The sequence below is a fragment of the Carassius auratus genome, chromosome 21, assembly GCF_003368295.1.
Source record: "Carassius auratus strain Wakin chromosome 21, ASM336829v1, whole genome shotgun sequence".
NCBI lineage: Eukaryota > Metazoa > Chordata > Actinopteri > Cypriniformes > Cyprinidae > Carassius > Carassius auratus.
Window position 1 is genome coordinate 24694300 of NC_039263.1, and position 24933 is coordinate 24719232.

The 24933-nt window shown below is 37.4% G+C and overlaps 1 long non-coding RNA gene across 2 annotated transcripts; it reads left to right on the forward strand.

The window, feature by feature from the left end:
* The first annotated feature begins 9072 nt into the window (after nt 1–9072).
* LOC113039232 (uncharacterized) lies at nt 9073–15261 on the forward strand. Of its 2 annotated transcripts, none has more exons than XR_003274909.1 (3): nt 9073–9183; nt 12992–13114; nt 15169–15261. It is a non-coding gene; the product is annotated as an uncharacterized LOC113039232 (long non-coding RNA). The 2 variants fall into 2 exon arrangements; XR_003274908.1 differs by lacking the exon at nt 9073–9183 and adding an exon at nt 12467–12583.
* The last annotated feature ends 9672 nt before the right edge of the window (nt 15262–24933 follow it).

Genomic DNA, 24933 nt, shown 5'->3' on the forward strand with positions numbered 1-24933 from the left:
TCACATCGTAACATCTCAGCATTCTAGATATAGGCTCATTTAACCTATAAATAGACCAACGCACCAATAAAAACGAGTCTTTAAAAAAAATTAAATTAAGATAAATTTTAAATTAAGATGGGTATTTGGCAATAACGAAATTAAGATAAAGGCTGCGCCGGATTTGCTTTATTTAATAAAAGAATAATGCCAACATTAGCATAAATACTCTGTAAACATTATGCATTTAAGACTCAATGAATATTTAGTTATCATTTGAAAAACCTTTACTCACAGAGATTAGGCTAGGTCTACATGTTTTTGTGGAGGAAAATGAATGAATCCCCTGTACATGTCTTCAGCGCGCTCCTGCGCTCACTGATGGTGCGTCATTATTCACTCATTATTCTCATTATAAGCATGGTCAAAACTTTTCCACACCTCAGACTTTGCTTTAGTTGCTGGTGCAACCAAAACGTAATCACCAGAGGCAAGCCTCCGTTACACCTGCTCAGCATTCATTTTCGCATCTTTCTAGCGCTAATCAAAACACATCACATGACCGCTAGTTTACCTCGCAAACCGGAGCGCAAGCCCGAGCCCGGCCCGAGCCCGCGTAAGATGATAGAAATTAAGCCCCGTCGGGTTCAGGCAAAGATCTTCAGCTCTACTCAGTATCTTCCACTCGTGCGGCTCGTCACCGCTGTTATTCAAAGGGGTCATTCCGATGATAGTCTGCCCCAGGCAGGGTCTGGTTATGGAACAGGAAGTGGAAACCCTATTAGAGAAGGACGCCATCGAGGTGGTCCCTCCTCAAGACAGGGAGTTCGGGTTCTACAGCCGATATTTTATAGTTCCAAATAAGGATGGGGGTTACGTCTGTTTGTAGACTTGAGGGTCTTAAATCGTTCAGTTATGAGATTGAAGTTCAAAATGCTCACCATCAAGCATGGTGTAGCTCAGATCAGGTCCGAGGACTGGTTTGTCACAATAGATCTCAAAGATGCATACTTCCACATATCCATACTTCCAAAACACAGGAAGTTTCTGAGGTTCGCTTTCGTGGGCGAAGTCTACCAATATCGAGTACTTCCCTACAGCCTTGCACTCTCACCCCGCACATTCACAAAATCTGTAGACGCATGCAGGGCATCCGCATTCTCAACTATATCGACAATTGGTTGATTTTAGCTCAGTCAAAGCAGGTTGCGGCTCGACATCGAGATGTCATTCTCACACATATTTGGGAGCTGGGTTTGAGACTGAACGCCAAGAAGAGTGTACTTTCTCCGGTTCAGAGAACCACCTATGTAGGCGTAGTATGGTATTCGACCGCGATGCAGGCACGATTGTCCCCTGCTCATATCGAGTCGATCCACATCTCAGTCGAGAGAGTCAAAGAAGGCCAGTCACTCACTGTCAAACAATTTCAAAAAATGTTGGGTCTGATGGCAGCTGCGTCCAACGTGATACCTCTTGGCCTGCTGTACATGAGACCTGTACAGTGGTGGCTCAAGACCAAGGGACTTTCCCCGAGAGGCAATCCACTTCGCACTATCAAGCTCACGCAGCGCTGCCTCCGTGCCTTAGACATGTGGAAGAAACCTTGGTTCTTGAATCAGGGACTGGTGCTGGGAGCTTTTTGTCGCCGTGTAATACTACACTGTAAAAAATTGTCCCGTTAAATAACAGTAATTTACTGGCAGCAGGGGTTCCAGTAAAGTACTGTTAATTTACAGCTTTCAACCATTAATTTACCACTCTTATTTTTTAACAGTATTTTACCGTAAATTCTACCATGGAAATTAACTTCACTCCCACTGCTTCAAACAGTTCTAGTTTTTAAAACTAGCATTCCTACGATGTTAATACTATGAACTTATTTCATTTGATTCCACTGAGAAGGAATATTTCTTAATATAACGATGCAAACACTTAATGTGCAGTAATAAAGTAACTAAATACATGACTTTTACTCAAATCACTGCAGCTCATTGTCATCTACGCCGCACATGTATGTGCTGGAGTACTTAACACAGAGATCACCACTGTATCAGCGACTCCACATTTACTGCCTTTATATAAAGCAGCAGAAAATCTGAATTTGTTGCTCATCATTGACTGAAGCACCGGCTCTACTCTCCAGCACAATGGTGAACAACAAAACTACATTAAACTAAACGATTTCTCTTGTGCAAACACACATTAATACAGTCAAGTTCAGTATTTACTCTCATTATCAGTGTATGACTTTGCCTAATTTTTTTCTATGGATGTTCACAATTATTTTAGTTAAATGAACTTTTTTTTCATTTGGTAAATCTGACGTTTACATTTTACAGTATATTACTGTTTTTCCTTGACTTAACGGCAACAAACTGTAGAAAAACACTTTTTTTTTTGCTGGCAACCATTAATTTACGGCAAGAAACAGTAGAAAAACAGTTATTTACTGGCAGCAGGGGTGCCAGTAAATAACTGTTTTTCTACAGTTTGTTTCCTGTAAATTAATTACAGTTTATTACTGTTAAATTATGTTTCATGCTGTTTTTTCTTTATCTTAAATCTTTAACCCTTTAAATCCCACAAGAAAATCCTCAGTTTTAAATGAACACTTATAATGTGTGCACACTACAGAGTGCTTGAGTAACACTGAATCAGTGAAGTTAATAAGATAATTATGTGATTAATTGATGATTGAGCATTAGTGATAAACACCTGCAGAATCACTGAAGGAAAGAGAAACACAAGAACTACAAATGACTTCACCCACAGCCTTAGATGAAATCAACTGAATAAAAGAATACATCAAATCTCTCAAGATCTGATTAAACAACTACTAAAACAGCTTCACCAGATTCACATTACTAACCAGACTGACTTTATTTCTGTTAGATGTCTACAGAAGAACTTATGGAGAGTTAAATAGGTTTAGGTGTTTTTTTTTCACTACCATGATGGAGATCAGTGTTTACTTTAGTTGGGCTCTTGAACGTGACTTTTCAACAACTAAGGTTTTTTTTTTTTTACATGCTGTAACAATGCGCCTTTGGAACCTGTTATAGCAAAACAAAAGTACACAGAAGAGAAAAAATCTGATATTGTTGTTTATAGATTGACAAGAACAAATACTATTATTTCTGATCTAATCCCATATCTATTCTCTTATTGAATATTGATACTACAGCATGAGAAGGAACACTGCTGAGCCATAAGTTATGAAAGACTGTTAAGAAAATGTCACTCATAATAAACAAAAAAAACCTTTGCTGAAATTTAGACAGAAATATCAAGAATCAGCGTATGAATCACAACAATGGTGACAATCCACAAAATAAATAAACAGATCAGTTCTGAACATCACAACACATGCTACTAAAACTTAAAACAAATGCCAAATTATAAGCACATAAGAATTCAAGAAAATAAGTGAACAATTCAGGGGCATAATTTATTCATGCCGCAATGCATGCTGGGAATCATGGATGAGTTTTATCCTGTGCTGGTACCCAGCATGCATTGCATCATGAACCTTTTGATTGTCACCATTGTTGAGATTCATATGCTGATTGTTGATTTCTCTCTTTGAGTGTTGTGGAGACTGCTGCCCGAAATATTTTTTTTTACTAAAACTAGTCATTAACCTAGTCATTACTTTTCAATCTTACAAAATTGAGGAAACAAAAAAAAAAATTTTCAACACCAAATTAATATATGATTACTATAGCAACACTTTAAGTCAGTCTAGTAGATCATGCCTGACAGAAACAGCCATAATCACTTGACTATCAAAATTAATGTTGCTGTAACAGATGTATCATGAAGATACAAATACAGCAATGAAGCAAAATGTAAAGTGCAAAAGTCAAGGGTCAGGAGCCCAACTAAAGCAAACACTGATCTCCACAATGGTAACGTCAAACAAAACTGTAACATTATCATCTAAATCTCTGTAATTCTCAGTAAGATCTTTCGATCTCTGATCTCTGATCTGATAGAAATAAAGTCAGTCTGGTTAGTAATGAGTGAAGTTGGTAAATCTTCAGTTGATTTCATCTAAGGCTGTGGCTGAAGTCAGTTGTAGTTCTTGTGTTTGTCTTGTTTCTCTTTTCTTCAGTGATTCTACTCATTAACAGCAGCTGTTGATCATTGTCTGAATTCACTCATTAATTTTCATTCTCTCTGTCAGGTGGACTATATTAGTAAACTCATGTGGAATAGTGAATGAGGGTGTAGGGTGTGATTTGAAACACAGCCGCTGAGTGTCGACTTTGAACGTTGTTAATTTACGATATATAGCAGCAGGCTACCTTCTCGAAAACGATGAATATTACCCAGAATGCACTGTTTTAATGAAAAACAGTATGTTACTGTCGAAATTTGGCCGTTTTTTTACAGCGATTTTTAACAGTGTAGCAACGGATGCATCCCTCACTCATGAGTGGCCACCCTGCCCGTGGTCTGTTGAGCGGTCGCCATCTGACATGGCATATCAATTGTCTAGAAATGCTAGCAGTTTATCATGCACTGAAGCACTTCCTCCCAGACCTAAGGGGTTCACCATGTGTTGGTGCGCACCGACAACACATCGGTGGTCTCTTACATCAGCCACCAGGGAGGTCTGTGTTCGCGCCTCTTGTCCTTAGATCCTTGTGTGGTCCCAGAGCAAGCTCCTCTCATTAAGTAGTATATATTCCTGGCAAACTAAATATGGGAGCAGACATACTGTCGAGACCCTGCCTCGGCCCGGGGAATGGAGGCTTCACCCCGAGGTGCTGAAGCAGATATGGAGAGTTTTTGGCAGGGCTCAAGTAGACCTTTTTGTGACTCAAGATACATCTCAATGTTCCCTTTGGTTCTCTCTAGTTCATCCAGGTCCTCTGGGACTGGACGCTATGGTACAGACCTGGCCAAGACACCCCTTAGTTACACATTTCCTCAGCAGTACGAGGCGGAGACCTCCAGTACAGTCCCGTATTCCCCCGTGGAACGTTTATTTGTATAGCGCTTTTTACGATACAAATCATTACAAAGCAACTTTACAGAAAATTACATTCCTACAATATTTAGTAGTAGCTTATTAGTGGTGACTGTCAGTTTGTGTGCGTATGACATGATTTTTCAGGAAAATTAATACAAGACGTGGTCAGCCAGACGATGAACATTATTAACAGCAATTATTATATAATGCAGTCACACTTGTAGCAATATTTGTTAGTTCTGTTGTTGATTCAGGGTTAGCATCTTCTGGGGTCCTCTGAGGGTCAGCATCATCTCTTCTCAGATGTTCTGGATCCAGACTGGAGCTTGTGTAAATCCTAGTTACCAAAACAGAGAAACAGATAGAAACATCATTAGCATAGCTGCTGTTCCAACAAAGTAAAATTAATTAGTTTAACCCAAGCTAAAGAATAAGAATGCGTATTTGATCAGATACAACTGCAGTCACAAATTAAGAGATGCATTATTCAAATGATTGGTGAAAGAGATGCGTTTTTAATCTAGATTTAAACAGAGAGAGTGTGTCTGAACCCCGAACATTATCAGGAATGCTATTCCAGAGTTTGGAAGCCATGTTTCTGAAAGAAAACAGTGTTTGTTATAGGAACACATGCAACTTGATGGACAGAACCGCACGCTTGTATTTCAGCGTTACTGTTAATGTTATGCTTATTTTAGCAAATAGTTTGCTCCAGAAATTCAGTTCAACAGCCTTACGTTGAAAAGGGTAGATTTTATCACTCAACGGAATCTACACATGCATTTTAGTTCAAGTCAAGTCAAGTCACCTTTATTTATGTAGCGCTCTAAACAAAAAGGATTGTGTCAAAGCAACTGAACATCATTAATTAGGAAAACAGTGTGTCAATAATGCAAAATGACAGTTAAAGGCAGTTCATCATTGAATTCAGTGATTTCATCTCCGTTCAGATTAAATAGTGTCTGTGCATTAATTTGCAATCAAGTCAATGATATCGCTGTAGATGAAGTGACCCCAACTAAGCAAGCCAGAGGCGACAGTGGCTAGGAACCGAAACTCGATGTGTGACAGAATGGAAGAAAAACCTTGGGAGAAACCAGGCTCAGTTGGGGGGCCAGTTCTCTTCCAGTTCAATTCCAGACTGCAGCAAAGTCAGACTGGGTGTTTTTGCTCCCATGTAAACCCAGACTCAAATTATTTAATTGGGGGTCCAAGGGGTGGTCCAGTTAGGAAATGGACCCTGATTGGTCCTCATGGGGGTCAAAATCTTGGTTTCCATTATCCTTCTGCATGCCTTTTGAATAATTTAATTTGTGACTTGTCAAAGTGACTTATTTTTTGCTCTGAGATCTACTAGTAAAAACAATATTGACATTACGTCAATAATGTCATTGACCCCCTGAGGGTTTTCTGAAGCACCTCCTTTCACTGAATAGTTTAAAATGTCCTGTATCACACCCTGGCATAACCACACAGAAGAGAAGCAGCACAGGTGTTTGTCCATCTGATTCTGACGTTTGACAAATTTAATGTCTTAGTTCGATTTGATCAGTGCTCATGGAGGTCAAAGTTCTCTTGCTTTCTATTATATATGTGCATACATGTGGTAAGTACATCTGTAATTAAAAGTGATATGACTTTCATGGCTTGTTCATTTGCTTTAATTCACATTGTATGACTTTTTGTTCATTTTAAAGTGTTAAACAGACTAATTAAAATCATAAATTTACACAGGAAGATAAAAACAATCAAACCTGCATTTGTTAAATTACGATAGACAGGTTGCTAACTGTATAATTTACAGTAGACAGCCCTGTGTTTTGAAATATTAAGATAAACATATTCTTCATGGCTTCTGAACAAATGTGTTACAACAGTCACCTTTATTTGCCTGGCAATGCAATAAAAACCCAATGTTTTGTATGTTTGGTTACAGATGCCTCTATACGCAATTTCACTGTTACGACACAGCCTAATAAGACAACAGAAAACTCCAGTACGGGAGGGAAAAACTCAGCCACAACCAGTTACCCAAAAACAACTCCAGGTAAAGTTTCCAGACCTCCAGAAGTAATTTTTAACATCATGTAACATGAAATCATAGCTACAGTACATAATCCAATATTCCAAGTTGAGGAGCTCATATGTTGAGTGTATAAAATGACGGAGTGGGGGAAACACCCACCCCCCCCACACACACACACACACACACACGCACACACACCATGAGGACTGTGTATTTTTTCTGTGAAACTAAAGTTAAATGTGATCAGAAAAGTTATTATAGTTTTAGTCACAATGTGACATAAATTATAAACCAAGTATGAAATAAAACATGAAAGGATGCTATCAATATTTTTACTGTAAATGAAATGTTTGTTGTAGCATGAATTGTTTAGCTCAACACCATCATCTTAAAAACCTTTTCACACTGCGCTTTTACTTCGAGCTATGAAACTTTGCCCCGAAGAACGACTTACCATCGATTCTGCTGTTAACACTGTGTAAAACATTTTTAGGTGAAATCCATTATGTAGCCTAATCTAGTTTTGTCTTTCTACCAGCCAGTGATGTTCAATTCGATTCAATTCAAGTTTATTTGTATAGCGATTTTTAGGATACAAATCATTACAAAGCAACTTTACAGAAAACTAAGTTTCTACAATATTTAGTAGTAGTTTATGAGTGGTGACTGTCAGTTTGTGTGCGTCTGACAGGATTTTTAAGAAAATGTAATACAAGACGTAGTCAGCCAGACGATGAACATTATTAACAGTAATTATTATATGATGCAGTCACACTTGTAGCAATATTTGTTAGTTCTGTTGTTGATTCAGGGTTAGCATCATCTGGGGTCCTCTGAGGGTCAGCATCATCTCTTCTCAGATGTTCTGGATCCAGACTGGAGCTTGTGTAAATCCTAGTTACCAAAACAGAGAAACAAATAGAGACATCATTAGCATAGCTGCTGTTCCAACAAAGTAAAATTAATTAGTTTAACCCAAGCTAAAGAATAAGAATGCGTATTTGATCAGATACAACTGCAGTCACAAATTAAGAGATGCATTATTCAAATGATTGGTGAAAGAGATGCGTTTTTAATCTAGATTTAAACAGAGAGAGTGTGTCCGAACCCCGAACATTATCAGGAATGCTATTCCAGAGTTTGGGAGCCATGTTTCTGAAAGAAAACAGTGTTTGTTATAGGAAAACCTGCAACTTGATGGACAGAACCGCAGGCTTGTATTTCAGTGTTGCAGTTAATGTTATGCTTATTTTAGCAAATAGTTTGCTCCAGAAATTCAGTTCAACAGCCTTGCGTTGAAAAGGGTAGATTTTATCACTCGACGGAATCTACACATGCATTTTAGTTCAAGTCAAGTCAAGTCACCTTTATTTATGTAGCGCTTTAAACAAAAAGGATTGTGTCAAAGCAACTGAACATCATTAATTAGGAAAACAGTGTGTCAATAATGCAAAATGACAGTTAAAGGCAGTTCATCATTGAATTCAGTGACGTCAACTCAGTTCAGTTTAAATAGTGTCTGTGCATTAATTTGCAATCAAGTCAACGATATCGCTGTAGAGGAAGTGACCCCAACTAAGCAAGCCAGAGGCGACAGCGGCAAGGAACCAAAACTCGAGAAGCAACACAGATGTTTGTTCATCTGAATCTGACGTTTGACAAATTTAAAGTCTTAGTTCGATTTGATCAGTGCTCATGGAGGTCAAAGTTCTCTTGCTTTCTATTATATATGTGCATACATGTGGTACGTACATCTGTAATTAAAAGTGATATGATTTTCATGGCTTGTTAATTTGCTTTAAATCACATTGTATGACTTTTTGTTCATTTTAAAATGTGATACAGACTAATTAAGTTTTTAAATTTACACAGTAAGATAAAAACAATCAAACCTGTATTTGATAAATTACGATAGACAGGTTGATAACTGTACAATTTACAGTAGACAGCCCTGTGTTTTGAGATATTAAGATAAACATATTCTTCATGGCCTCTGAGCAAATGAGTTACAACAGTCACCTTTATTTGCCTGGCTCTGCAATAAAAACCCAATTTTATGTATGTTTGGTTACAGATGCCTCTATACGCAATTTCACTGTTACGACACAGCCTAATAAGACAACAGAAAACTCCAGTACGGGATGGAAAAACTCTTCAGAAAAAGCAGCCACAACCAGTTACCCAAAAATAACTCCAGGTAAAGTTTCCAGACTTCCAGAAGCAATTTTTAACATCATGTAACATGAAATCATAGCTACAGTACATAATCCAATATTCCAAGTTGAGGAGCTCATATGTTGAGTGTATAAAATGATGGAGTGGGGGGAAACACCCCCCCCCCCCACACACACACACACACACACACGCACACACCATTAGGACTGTGTTTTTTTCTGTGGCTGGGTCCATCTACAGCAGGTGATGAAAACAGTGTTGTACTTGCCAAAGCAAGTTTATTCACATGCATTTTAGTGTATTGTAATTACCTTGCACTTAGACTGCACTTCTTGACCAAAATGACAAAGTAATTAACTGCAACTGTTTCGTAAACACTAGATTGTAACGAGATGTTCAATGTATACAAACGTTTCCAACATGTTTTGATGTAGGCTAAAGCTGTGTATGTTTAGTTATAATTTGATTTTAACCCAATGACACATACTGTACCAGGTTTTTGTGTTGGGGGCTGCAAAGTGGACAAACCAGTTCTGGGTTAGCTAGGGTAGTTAAATGTGTGATTGCAATATGTAAATGTCCTTGTTTGATTAAAGCCATTATCAGCGTGATTGCAAGGTGACTTACATCGTAAACAATATAATTCCCAATGTCCATATGTGTGCACAGAGGTAAATTGTTCAGGTCTCTGTGCCGCTGCAGGGAGCTGCCTGAGAGCTTTTCCAAACACCGCTGTTTTGCGCTTGGTGTGAGCTTGTTCCTGTAAGGTCCCTTTTCTTTTGCCTTATGTTTTTGCATTGCTTTACTTTCTTCCTTTTCTTTCTCGTATTCGTAGATCTGTCTCGATCTGTTCCGCCGACAAAATAAATGCGCAAAAATGAAAGCGCTCTGAAATGTTTAGTCGCGCCTTTGTGAAGTTCTGAAGGCATTGCCCCTGGCAACAGATAGCGTATCCTGCCATGATGGCCGATTGGCTCAGACCCCTCCCAAATCAACCCAAATCGGCACGTGACTCATCACTCTCAATAACAACCACTGTTTTCTTTCAGAAACATGGCTCCCAAACTCTGGAATAGCGTTCCTGATAATATTTGGGGTTCAGACACACTCTCTCTGTTTAAATCTAGATTAAAAACGCATCTTTTTCGCCAATCAATTGAATAATTAATATCATAATTTGTGACTGCAGTTGTATCTGATCAAATGCACATTCTTATTCTTATTTAGCTTGGGTTAAACTAATTAATTTTACTTTGTTGGAACAGCAGCTATGCTAATGATGTCTCTATTTGTTTCTCTGTTTTGGTAACTAGGATTTACACAAGCTCCAGTCTGGATCCAGAACATCTGAGAAGAGATGATGCTGACCCTCAGAGGACCCCAGATGATGCTAACCCTGAATCAACAACAGAACTAACAAATATTGCTACAAGTGTGACTGCATCATATAATAATTGCTGTTAATAATGTTCATCGTCTGGATGACTACGTCTTGTATAAAAAAAAAAAATTTAAATCCTGTCATATGCAGATAAACTGACAGTCACCACTTATAAGCTACTAATAAATATTGCAAAACGTAGTTTTCTGTAAAGTTGTTTTGTAATGATTTGTATCGTAAAAAGCGCTATACAAATAAACTTGAACTGAAATGAATTGAATTGAAGTGAATCGAATTGAACATCACTGGCTGGTAGAAAGACAAAACTAGATTTGACTACATAATGGATTTCACCTAAAAAAAAATTGACGCAGTGTTAACTGCAGAATCGATGCTAAGTCCTTCTCCGGGGCAAAGTTTCATAGCTCGAAGTAAAAGCGAAGTGTGAAAAGGTTTTTAAGATGATGGTGTTGAGCTAAATAATTGATGCTACAACAAACATTTCATTTACAGTAAAACTACTGATAGCATCCTTTCATGTTTTATTTTATACTTGGTTTATAATTTATGTCACGTGACTAAGGGCCGTTTCATAGTCAACGCGAGAAACGCCAGCAAGCAACATGAGCGACGCGCTCCCTTTCATAGTCTAAACAGTGGACGCAAGCGTCACGGGCGATGCATGTATGCAATACACCGCTCACGCAACAGGGGGTAGTAGAGTCGGGTGATATTAGTAGAGTCGAGTCGCGTGATATTCAGATCACAATGGCAACTGAAGAGGAGTGTATTCTGTTGCTGATTTTACATCGGTGGCAACAAAGGCAACTCAGAGATAAATGTGGATGAATACGTATAAGTTTGCATAATTTTTCCTCTTTGCCCGCCATTGTATTCAAACCTTCTTCTTCTGTAAACACAATATACTTGAATTAATGTACAATACTTGCAATGTCGCCCCCACTGACAACGCATAGTATTGCGTGCATCGGCGTGTCGCGTATCAAAAACTAGGACTACACATTTGGCTACGCACCGACGCATAATGGCGGCTGAAGCGTGACGATGCATAGCCTCGCGGATGCGTATGCGTACAGATGCGTTGACTATGAAATGGCCCTAAAACTATAATAAAAGTTAAATGTGATCAGAAAAGTTATTATAGTTTTAGTCACAATGTGACATAAATTATAAACCAAGTATGAAATAAAACATGAAAGGATGCAGTGATGTTTACTGTAAATTAAATGTTTGTTGTAGCATAAATTGTTTAGCTCAACGCCATCATCTTAAAAACCTTTTCACACTGCGCTTTTACTTCGAGCTATGAAACTTTGCCCCGAAGAACGACTTAGCATCGATTCTGCTGTTAACACTGCGTCAAACATTTTTAGGTGAAATCCATTATGTAGCCTAATCTAGTTTTGTCTTTCTACCAGCCAGTGATGTTCAATTCAATTCAATTCAAGTTTATTTGTATAGCGCTTTTTACGATACAAATCATTACAAAGCAACTTTACAGAAAACTACGTTTCTACAATATTTAGTAGTAGTTTATGAGTGGTGACTGTCAGTTTATCTGCATATGACAGGATTTTTAAGAAAATTTAATACAAGACGTAGTCAGCCAGACGATGCACATTATTAACAGTAATTATTATATGATGCAGTCTCACTTGTAGCAATATTTGTTAGTTCTGTTGTTGATTCAGGGTTAGCATCATCTGGGGTCCTCTGAGGGTCAGCATCATCTCTTGTTAAATTACGATAGACAGGTTGCTAACTGTATAATTTACAGTAGACGGCCCTGTGTTTTGAGATATTAAGATAAACATATTCTTCATGGCCTCTGAGCAAATGTGTTACAACAGTCACCTTTATTTGCCTGGCTCTGCAATAAAAACCCAATTTTATGTATGTTTGGTTACAGGTGCCTCTATACGCAATTTCACTGTTACGACACAGCCTAATAAGACAACAGAAAACTCCAGTACGGGAGGGAAAAACTCAGCCACAACCAGTTACCCAAAAATAACTCCAGGTAAAGTTTCCAGACCTCCAGAAGCAATTTTTAACATCATGTAACATGAAATCATAGCTACAGTACATAATCCAATATTCCAAGTTGAGGAGCTCATATGTTGAGTGTATAAAATGATGGAGTGGGGGGAAACACCCCCCCCCCCACACACACACACACACACCCACACACACCATGAGGACTGTGTATTTTTCTCTGTGAAACTAAAATTAAATGTGATCAGAAAGGTTATCATAGCCATTGTATTCAAACCTTCTTCTTCTGTAAACACATATACTTAAATTAATGTACAATACTTGCATTGTCGCCCCCACCGACAACGCATAGTATGTGTTATGTGTTACAACAGTCACCTTTATTTGCCTGCCAATGCAATAAAAACCCAATTTTATGTATGTTTGGTTACAGATGCCTCTATACGCAATTTCACTGTTACGACACAGCCTAATAAGACAACAGAAAACTCCAGTACGGGAGGGAAAAACTCTTCAGAAAAAGCAGCCACAACCAGTTACCCAAAAATAACTCCAGGTAAAGTTTCCAGACCTCCAGAAGCAATTTTTAACATCATGTAACATGAAATCATAACTACAGTACATAATCCAATATTCCAAGTTGAGGAGCTCATATGTTGAGTGTATACAATGATAGAGTGGGGGGAAACACCCCCACACACACACACACACACACGCACACACACACACCATGAGGACTGTTTATTTTTTTCTGTGAAACTAAAGTTAAATGTGATCAGAAAAGTTATTATAGTTTTAGTCACAATGTGACACAAATTATAAACCAAGTATGAAATAAAACATGAAAGGATGCTATCAGTAGTTTTACTGTAAATGAAATGTTGTTGTAGCATGAATTGTTTAGCTCAACACCATCATCTTAAAAAACCTTTTCACACTGCGCTTTTACTTCGAGCTATGAAACTTTGCCCCGAAGAACGACTTAGCATCGATTCTGCTGTTAACACTGCGTCAAACATTTTTAGGTGAAATCCATTATGTAGTCTAATCTAGTTTTGTCTTTCTGCCAGCCAGTGATGTTCAATTCAATTCAATTCGAGTTTATTTGTATAGCGATTTTTACGATACAAATCATTACAAAGCAACTTTACAGGAAAACTACGTTTCTACAATATTTAGTAGTAGCTTATGAGTGGTGACTGTCAGTTTATCTGCATATGACAGGATTTTTAAGAAAATGTAATACAAGACGTAGTCAGCCAGACGATGAACATTATTAACAGCAATTATTATATGATGCAGTCACACTTGTAGCAATATTTGTTAGTTCTGTTGTTGATTCAGGGTTAGCATCATCTGGGGTCCTCTGAGGGTCAGCATCATCTCTTCTCAGATGTTCTGGATCCAGACTGGAGCTTGTGTAAATCCTAGTTACCAAAACAGAGAAACAAATAGAGACATCATTAGCATAGCTGCTGTTCCAACAAAGTAAAATTAATTAGTTTAACCCAAGCTAAAGAATAAGAATGCGTATTTGATCAGATACAACTGCAGTCACAAATTAAGAGATGCATTATTCAATTGATTGGCAAAAGAGATGTGTTTTTAATCTAGATTTAAAACAGAGAGAGTGTGTCTGAACCCCGAACATTATCAGGAATGCTATTCCAGAGTTTGGAAGCCATGTTTCTGAAAGAAAACAGTGTTTGTTATAGGAACACATGCAACTTGATGGACAGAACCACACGCTTGTATTTCAACGTTGCTGTTAATGTTATGGTTATTTTAGCAAATAGTTTGCTCCAGAAATTCAGTTCAACAGCCTTACGTTGAAAAGGGTAGATTTTATCACTCGATGGAATCTACACATGCATTTTAGGTCAAGTCAAGTCAAGTCACCTTTATTTATATAGGGCTTTAAACAAAAAGGATTGTGTGAAAGCAACTGAACATCATTAATTAGGAAAACAGTGTGTCAATAATGCAAAATGACAGTTAAAAGGCAGTTCCATCATTGAATTCAGTGATTTCATCTCCGTTCAGATTAAATAGTGTCTGTGCATTAATTTGCAATCAAGTCAACGATATCGCTGTAGATGAAGTGACCCCAACTAAGCAAGCCAGAGGCGACAGCGGCAAGGAACCAAAACTCGAGAAGCAGCACAGATGTTTGTCCATCTGAATCTGACGTTTGACAAATTTAAAGTCTTAGTTCGATTTGATCAGTGCTCATGGAGGTCAAAGTTCTCTTGCTTTCTATTATATATTTGCATACATGTGGTAAGTACATCTGTAATTAAAAGTGATATGACTTCCATGGCTTGTTAATTTGCTTTAAATCACATTGTATGACTTTTTGTTCATTTTAAAGTGTGATACAGACTAATTAAGTTTTTAAATTTACACAGGAAGATAAAAACAATCAAACCTGTATTTGATAAATCACAATAGACAGGTTGCTAACTGTATAATTTACAGTAGACGGCCATGTGTTTTGATATATTGAGATAAACATATTTCTCATGGTCTCTGAACAAATGTCTTACAACAGTCACCTTTATTTGCCTGGCAATGAAATAAAAACCCAATGTTTTGTATGTTTGGTTACAGATGCCTCTATACGCAATTTCACTGTTACGACACAGCCTAATAAGACAACAGAAAACTCCAGTACGGGATGGAAAAACTCTTCAGAAAAAGCAGCCACAACCAGTTACCCAAAAATAACTCCAGGTAAAGTTTCCAGACCTGCAGAAGCAATTTTAACATCATGTAACATGAAATCATAACTACAAGTTCATAATCCAATATTCCAAGTTGAGGAGCTCATATGTTGAGTGTATAAAATGACAGAGTGGGGGGGAAACACACCCCCCCACCCCCCCCACCCCCACACACACACATACACACACCATGAGGACTGTGTATTTTTCTCTGTGAAACTTAAAATTAAATGTGATCAGAAAGGTTATCATTGCCATTGTATTCAAACCTTCTTCTTCTGTAAACACAATATACGTAAATTAATGTACAATACTTGCAATGTCGCCCCCACCGACAACGTATAGTATGTGTTATGTGTTACAACAGTCACCTTTATTTGCCTGCCAATGCAATAAAAACCCAATTTTATGTATGTTTGGTTACAGATCCCTCTATACGCAATTTCACTGTTACGACACAGCCTAATAAGACAACAGAAAACTCCAGTACGGGATGGAAAAACTCTTCAGAAAAAGCAGCCACAACCAGTTACCCAAAAATAACTCCAGGTAAAGTTTCCAGACCTCCAGAAGTAATTTTTAACATCATGTAACATGAAATCATAGCTACAGTACATAATCCAATATTCCAAGTTGAGGAGCTCATATGTTGAGTGTATAAAATGACGGAGTGGGGGGAAACACACCCCCCCCACCCCACACACACACACATACACACACACACACCATGAGGACTGTTTATTTTTTTCTGTGAAACTAAAGTTAAATGTGATCAGAAAAGTTATTATAGTTTTAGTCACAATGTGACATAAATTATAAACCAAGTATGAAATAAAACATGAAAGGATGCTATCAATAAATTTACTGTAAATGAAATGTTTGTTGTTGCATGAATTGTTTAGGCTCAACGCCATCATCTTAAAAACCTTTTCTCACTGCGCTTTTACTTCGAGCTATGAAACTTTGCCCCGAAGAACGACTCAGCATCGATTCTGCTGTTAACACTGCGTCAAACATTTTTAGGTGAAATCCATTATGTAGCCAAATCTAGTTTTGTCTTTCTACCAGCCAGTGATGTTCAATTCGATTCAATTCAAGTTTATTTCTATAGCGCTTTTTACGATACAAATCATTACAAAGCAACTTTACAGAAAACTAAGTTTCTACAATATTTAGTAGTAGTTTATGAGTGGTGACTGTCAGTTTATCTGCATATGACAGGATTTTTAAGAAAATTTAATACAAGACGTGGTCAGCAAGACGATGAACATTATTAACAGCAATTATTATATGATGCAGTCTCACTTGTAGCAAAATTGGTTAGTTCTGTTGTTGATTCAGGGTTAGCATCATCTGGGGTCCTCTGAGGGTCAGCATCATCTCTTCTCAGATGTTCTGGATCCAGACTGGAGCTTGTGTAAATCCTAGTTACCAAAACAGAGAAACAAATAGAGACATCATTAGCATAGCTGCTGTTCAGTAAAATTAATTAGTTTAACCCAAGCTAAAGAATAATAATGTGCATTTGATCAGATACAACTGCAGTCACAAATTAAGAGATGCATTATTCAAATGCTTGGCGAAAGAGATGCGTTTTTAAACTAGATTTAAACAGAGAGAGTGTGTCTGAACCCCGAACATTATCAGGAATGCTATTCCAGAGTTTGGAAGCCATGTTTCTGAAAGAAAACAGTGTTTGTTGTAGGAAAACCTGCAACTTGATGGACAGAACCACACGCTTGTATTTCAGTGTTGCAGTTAATGTTATGCTTATTTTAGCAAATAGTTTGCTCCAGAAATTCAGTTCAACAGCCTTACGTTGAAAAGGGTAGATTTTATCACTCGATGGAATCTACACATGCATTTTAGTTCAAGTCAAGTCAAGTCACCTTTATTTATGTAGCGCTCTAAACAAAAAGGATTGTGTCAAAGCAACTGAACATCATTAATTAGGAAAACAGTGTGTCAATAATGCAAAATGACAGTTAAAGGCAGTTCATCACTGAATTCAGTTATGTCAACTCAGTTCAGTTTAAATAGTGTCTGTGCATTAATTTGCAATCAAGTCAACGATATCGCTGTAGATGAAGTGACCCCAACTAAGCAAGCCAGAGGCGACAGCGGCAAGGAACCGAAACTCGAGAAGCAACACAGATGTTTGTCCATCTGAATCTGACGTTTGACAAATTTAAAGTCTTAGTTCGATTTGATCAGTGCTCATGGAGGTCAAAGTTCTCTTGCTTTCTATTATATATTTGCATACATGTGGTAAGTACATCTGTAATTAAAAGTGATATGACTTTCATGGCTTGTTCATTTGCTTTAAATCACATTGTATGACTTTTTGTTCATTTTAAAGTGTGATACAGACTAATTAAGTTTTTAAATTCACACAGGAAGATAAAAACAATCAAACCTGTATTTGATAAATTACAATAGACAGGTTGCTAACTGTACAATTTACAGTAGACAGCCCTGTGTTTTGAGATATTGAGATAAACATATTCTTCATGGCCTCTGAACAAATGTGTTACAACAGTCACCTTTATTTGCCTGGCAATGCAATAAAAACCCAATGTTTTGTATGTTTGGTTACAGATGCCTCTATACGCAATTTCACTGTTACGACACAGCCTAATAAGACAACAGAAAACTCCAGTACGGGAGGGAAAAACTCTTCAGAAAAAGCAGCCACAACCAGTTACCCAAAAATAACTCCAGGTAAAGTTTCCAGACCTCCAGAAGCAATCTGTAACATCATGTGACATGAAATCATAACTACAGTTCATAATCCAATATTCCAAGTTGAGGAGCTCATATGTTGAGTGTATACAATGATAGAGTGGGGGGAAACACCCCCCCCCACACACACACACGCACACACCATTAGGACTGTGTATTTTTTTCTGTGAAACTAAAGTTAAATGTGATCAGAAAAGTTATTATAGTTTTAGTCACAATGTGACATAAATTATAAACCAAGTATGAAATAAAACATGAAAGGATGCTATCAGTAGTTTTACTGTAAATGAAATGTTTGTTGAAGCATGAATTGTTTAGCTCAACACCATCATCTTAAAAACCTTTTCACACTGCGCTTTTACTTCGAGCTAAGAAACTTTGCCCCGAAGAACGACTCAGCATCGATTCTGCTGTTAACACTGCGTCAAACATTTTTTAGGTGAAATCCATTATGTAGTCTAATCTAGTTTTGTCTTTCTACCAGCCAGTGATGTTCAATTCGATTCAATTAATTTCAATTCAAGTTTATTTGTATAGCGCTTTTTACGATACAAATCATTACAAAGCAACTTTACAGAAAACTAAGTTTCTACAATATTTAGTAGTAGTTTATGAGTGGTGACTGTCAGTTTATCTGCATATGACAGGATTTTTCAGAAAACTTAATACAAGACGTGATCAGCCAGACGATGAACATTATAAACAGCAATTATTATATGATGCAGTCACACTTGTAGCAATATTTGTTAGTTCTGTTGTTGATTCAGGGTTAGCATCATCTGGGGTCCTCTGAGGGTCAGCATCATCTCTTCTCAGATGTTCTGGATCCAGACTGGAGCTTGTGTAAATCCTAGTTACCAAAACAATTCCAGACTGCAGCAAAGTCAGATTGGGTGTTCTTGCTCTGTCCAAGCAATAAATTCATGTCTTTGAATATGTTCATCTCATTTTTCAACCAATCAGTTGATGTCAGAGCGACCCATTTCAGGAGCTGACAATAAAAAAAAAAAAAAAAAAAAGAATCAGTCAAGTCTATAAAAATACATAGTTATATTTAGAAGTAAATATAACTATGTATTTACGGGAAAGTCGTGGCCTAATGGTTAGAGGGTTGGACTCCCAATCGAAGGGTTGTGAGTTCTAGTCTCGGGCCGGACGGAATTGTGGGTGGGGGGGTGCATGTACAGTTCTCTCTCCACCTTCAATACCACGACTTAGGTGCCCTTGAGCAAGGCATCAAACCCCCAACTGCTCCCCGGGCGCCGCAGCATAAATGATGAACACTGCTCCGGGTGTGTGCTCACAGTGTGTGTGTGTGTGTGTGTGTGTGTGTGTGTGTTCACTGCTCTGTGTGTGTGCACTTTGGATGGGTTAAATGCAGAGCACAAATTCTGAGTATGGGTCACCATACTTGGCTGAATGTCACTTCACTTTCACTAAATCTGCATATTATAATAAAGCCATTCTAACATCTTGTGTTTCTGCTGCTTCATCAAAGTCTAATATAATTTAGTGTGATGGTAACATGTTGCCATGTAGTAAGACAACATCTGTGTTACAAACTGTATTGCTATTGTAGGAATACAGATGCAACATTGCTGTAACACAAACCAATAAAGATTAAGTAAAATGAAAGATGTAAACCCAGACACAAATTAGTTAATTGACAGTCCAAGGAGGGATAACATCATTTTACAATATTTACCTATGTAATTCAATTTGGTGAACCACCATTTTAAAAACTCTGGGGAACTTAAATATTACTGAATCCCAGGAATGGCCCATATAAATCTGAGCATCTCCTCACAGAAGAGAATGAGCACTGTTTGTGCAGAGATTGTACAGTTAGGAAATGGCCCTGATTGGTCCTCATGGGGGTCAAAATCTTGGTTTCTATTATCCTTCTGCATGCATTTTGTATTATTTAATTTGTGACTTGTCAAAGTGACTTATTTTTTGCTCTAAGATCTACTAGTAAAAACAATAATGACATTACGTCAATAATGTCATTGACCCCCTGAGGGTTTTCTGAAGCACCTCCTTTCACTGAATAGTTTAAAATGTCCTGTATCACACCCTGGCATAACCACACAGAAGTGAAGCAGCACAGGTGTTTGTCCATCTGATTCTGTCGTTTGACAAATTTAAAGTCTTAGTTCGATTTGATCAGTGCTCATGGAGGTCAAAGTTCTCTTGCTTTCTATTATATATTTGCATACATGTGGTAAGTACATCTGTAATTAAAAGTGATATGACTTGCTTTAATTCACATTGTATGACTTTTTGTTCAGTTCAAAGTGTGAAACAGACTAATTAGGTTCATAAATTTACACAGGAAGATAAAAACAATCAAACCTGCATTTGATAAATTACAATAGACAGGTTGCTAACTGTATAATTTACAGTAGACAGCCCTGTGTTTTGAGATATTGAGATAAACATATTCTTCATGGTCTCTGAGCAAATGTGTTACAACTGTCGCCTTTATTTGCCTGGCTCTGCAATAAAAACCCAATGTTTTGTATGTTTGGTTACAGATCCCTCTATACGCAATTTCACTGTTACGACACAGCCTAATAAGACAACAGAAAACTCCAGTACGGAGGGAAAAACTCTTCAGAAAAAGCAGCCACAACCAGTTACCCAAAAATAACTCCAGGTAAAGTTTCCAGACCTGCAGAAGCAATTTTTACATCATGTAACATGAAATCATAACTACAGTTAATAATCCAATGCTCCAAGTTGAGGAGCTCATATGTTGAGTGTATACAATGATAGAGTGGGGGGAAACAACCCCCCCACACACACACACACCCACACACCATGAGGACTGTGTATTTTTTTCTGTGAAACTAAAGTTAAATGTGATCAGAAAAGTAAAGTTATTATAGTTTTAGTCACAATATGACATAAATTATAAACCAAGTATGAAAAAACATGAAAGGATGCTATCAATATTTTTACTGTAAATGAAATGTTTGTTGTAGCATGAATTGTTCAGCTCAACACCATCATCTTAAAAACCTTTTCACACTGCGCTTTTACTTCAAGCTATGAAACTTTGCCCCGGAAAAGGACTTAGCATCGATCAAACATTTTTAGGTGAAATCCATTATGTAGCCAAATCTAGTTTTGTCTTTCTACCAGCCAGTGATGTTCAATTAGATTCAATTCAAGTTTATTTGTATGGCGCTTTTTACGATACAAATCATTACAAAGCAACTTTACAGAAAACTAAGTTTCTACAATATTTAGTAGTAGTTTATGAGTGGTGACTGTCAGTTTATCTGCATATGACAGGATTTTTAAGAAAATGTAATACAAGACGTAGTCATCCAGACGATGAACATTATTAACAGCAATTATTATATGATGCAGTCTCACTTGTAGCAATATTTGTTAGTTCTGTTGTTGATTCAGGGTTAGCATCTTCTGGGGTCCTCTGAGGGTCAGCATCATCTCTTCTCAGGTGTTCTGGATCCAGACTGGAGCTTGTGTAAATCCTAGTTCCCAAAACAGAGAAACAAATAGAGACATCATTAGCATAGCTGCTGTTCCAACAAAGTAAAATTATGAAATTATTAAGAATGCGTATTTGATCAGATACAACTGCAGTCACAAATTATGAGATGCATTATTCAAATGCTTGGTGAAAGAGATGCGTTTTTGATCTAGATTTAAACAGAGAGAGTGTGTCTGAACCCCGAACATTATCAGGAATGCTATTCCAGAGTTTGGGAGCCATGTTTCTGAAAGAAAACAGTGTTTGTTATAGGAACACATGCAACTTGATGGACAGAACCACACGCTTGTATTTCAGCGTTGCTGTTAATGTTATGGTTATTTTAGCAAATAGTTTGCTCCAGAAATTCAGTTCAACAGCCTTACGTTGAAAAGGGTAGATTTTATCACTCGATGGAATCTACACATGCATTTTAGGTCAAGTCAAGTCACCTTTATTTATTTAGTGCTTTAAACAAAAAGGATTGTGTCAAAGCAACTGAACATCATTAATTAGGAAAACAGTGTGTCAATAATGCAAAATGACAGTTAAAGGCAGTTCATCATTGAATTCAGTGATTTCATCTCCGTTCAGATTAAATAGTGTCTGAGCATTAATTTGCAATCAAGTCAATGATATCGCTGTAGATGAAGTGACCCCAACTAAGCAAGCCAGAGGCGACAGCGGCAAGGAACCGAAACTCCATCGGTGGCAGAATGGAAGAAAAACCTTGGGAGAAACCAGGCTCAGTTGGGGGGTCAGTTCTCCTCTGACCAGACGAAACCAGTTGTTCAATTCCAGGCTGCAGCAAAGTCAGATTGGGTGTTTTTGCTCTGTCCAAGCAATAAATTCATGTCTTTGAATATGTTCATATCATTTTTCAACCAGTCAGTTAATGTCAAAGTGACCCATTTCAGGAGCTGACAATTAAAAAAAAAACAGTCAAATACATCATTATATTTAGAGGTAAATCTGCATATTATAATAAAGCCATTCTAACATCCTGTGTTTCTGCTGCTTTGTCAAAGTCTAATATAATTTAGTGTGATGGCAACATGTTGCCATGTAGTACGACAACATCTGTGTTACAAACTGTATTGCTATTGTAGGAATACAGATGCAACATTGCTGTAACACAAACCAATAAAGATTAAGTAAAATGAAAGATGTAAACCCAGACACAAATTAGTTAATTGACAGTCCAAGGAGGGATAACATCATTTTACAATATTTACCTATGTAATTCAATTTGGTGAACCACCATTTTAAAAACTCTGGGGAACTTAAATATTACTGAATCCCAGGAATGGCCCATATAAATCTGAGCATCTCCTCACAGAAGAGAATGAGCACTGTTTGTGCAGAGATTGTACAGTTAGGAAATGGCCCTGATTGGTCCTCATGGGGGTCAAAATCTTGGTTTCTATTATCCTTCTGCATGCATTTTGTATTATTTAATTTGTGACTTGTCAAAGTGACTTATTTTTTGCTCTAAGATCTACTAGTAAAAACAATAATGACATTACGTCAATAATGTCATTGACCCCCTGAGGGTTTTCTGAAGCACCTCCTTTCACTGAATAGTTTAAAATGTCCTGTATCACACCCTGGCATAACCACACAGAAGTGAAGCAGCACAGGTGTTTGTCCATCTGATTCTGACGTTTGACAAATTTAAAGTCTTAGTTCGATTTGATCAGTGCTCATGGAGGTCAAAGTTCTCTTGCTTTCTATTATATATGTGCATACATGTGGTAAGTACATCTGTAATTAAAAGTGATATGACTTGCTTAAATTCACATTGTATGAGTTTTTGTTCATATTATAGTGTTAAACAGACTTATTAAGGTCATAAATTTACACAGGAAGATAAAAACAATCAAACCTGCATTTGTTAAATTACGATAGACAGGTTGCTAACTGTATAATTTACAGTAGACGGCCATGTGTTTTGAGATATTAAGATAAACATATTCTTCATGGCCTCTGAGCAAATGTGTTACAACAGTCACCTTTATTTGCCTGGCTCTACAATAAAAACCCAATGTTTTGTATGTTTGGTTACAGATGCCTCTATACGCAATTTCACTGTTACGACACAGCCTAATAAGACAACAGAAAACTCCAGTACGGGAGGGAAAAACTCCTCAGAAAAAGCAACCACAACCAGTTACCCAAAAATAACTCCAGGTAAAGTTTCCAGACCTGCAGAAGCAATTTTTAACATCATGTAACATGAAATCATAACTACAGTTAATAATCCAATATTCCAAGTTGAGGAGCTCATATGTTGAGTGTATACAATGATAGAGTGGGGGGAAACAACCCCCCCCCCCACACACACACACAAACACACACACCATGAGGACTGTGTATTTCTCTCTGTGAAACTAAAATTAAATGTGATCAGAAAGGTTATCATAGCCATTGTATTCAAACCTTCTTCTTCTGTAAATTAATGTACAATACTTGCAATGTCGCCCCCACCGACAACGCATAGTATGTGTTATGTGTTACAACAGTCACCTTTATTTGCCTGCCAATGCAATAAAAACCCAATTTTATGTATGTTTGGTTACAGATCCCTCTATACGCAATTTCACTGTTACGACACAGCCTAATAAGACAACAGAAAACTCCAGTACGGGATGGAAAAACTCTTCAGAAAAAACAGCCACAACCAGTTACCCAAAAATAACTCCAGGTAAAGTTTCCAGACCTCCAGAAGCAATTTTTAACATCATGTAACATGAAATCATAGCTACAGTACATAATCCAATATTCCAAGTTGAGGAGCTCATATGTTGAGTGTATAACATGACAGAGTGGGGGGAACCCCCCCCCCCCCACACACACACACACAAACACACACACCATTAGGACTGTGTATTTTTTTCTGTGAAACTAAAGTTAAATGTGATCAGAAAAGTTATTATAGTTTTAGTCACAATGTGACTTAAATTATAAACCAAGTATGAAATAAAACATGAAAGGATGCTATCAATATTTTTACTGTAAATGAAATGTTTGTTGTAGCATCAATTTTTAGCTCAACACCATCATCTTAAAAACCTTTTCACACTACGCTTTTACTTCGAGCTAAGAAACTTTGCCCCGAAGAACGACTCAGCATCGATTCTGCTGTTAACACTGCGTCAAAACATTTTTAGGTGAAATCCATTATGTAGCCAAATCTAGTTTTGTCTTTCTACCAGCCAGTGATGTTCAATTCAATTCAATTCAAGTTTATTTGTATAGCGCTTTTTACGATACAAATCATTACAAAGCAACTTTACAGAAAACTATGTTTCTACAATATTTAGTAGTAGTTTATGAGTGGTGACTGTCAGTTTATCTGCATATGACAGGATTTTAAAGAAAATTTAATACAAGACGTAGTCAGCCAGA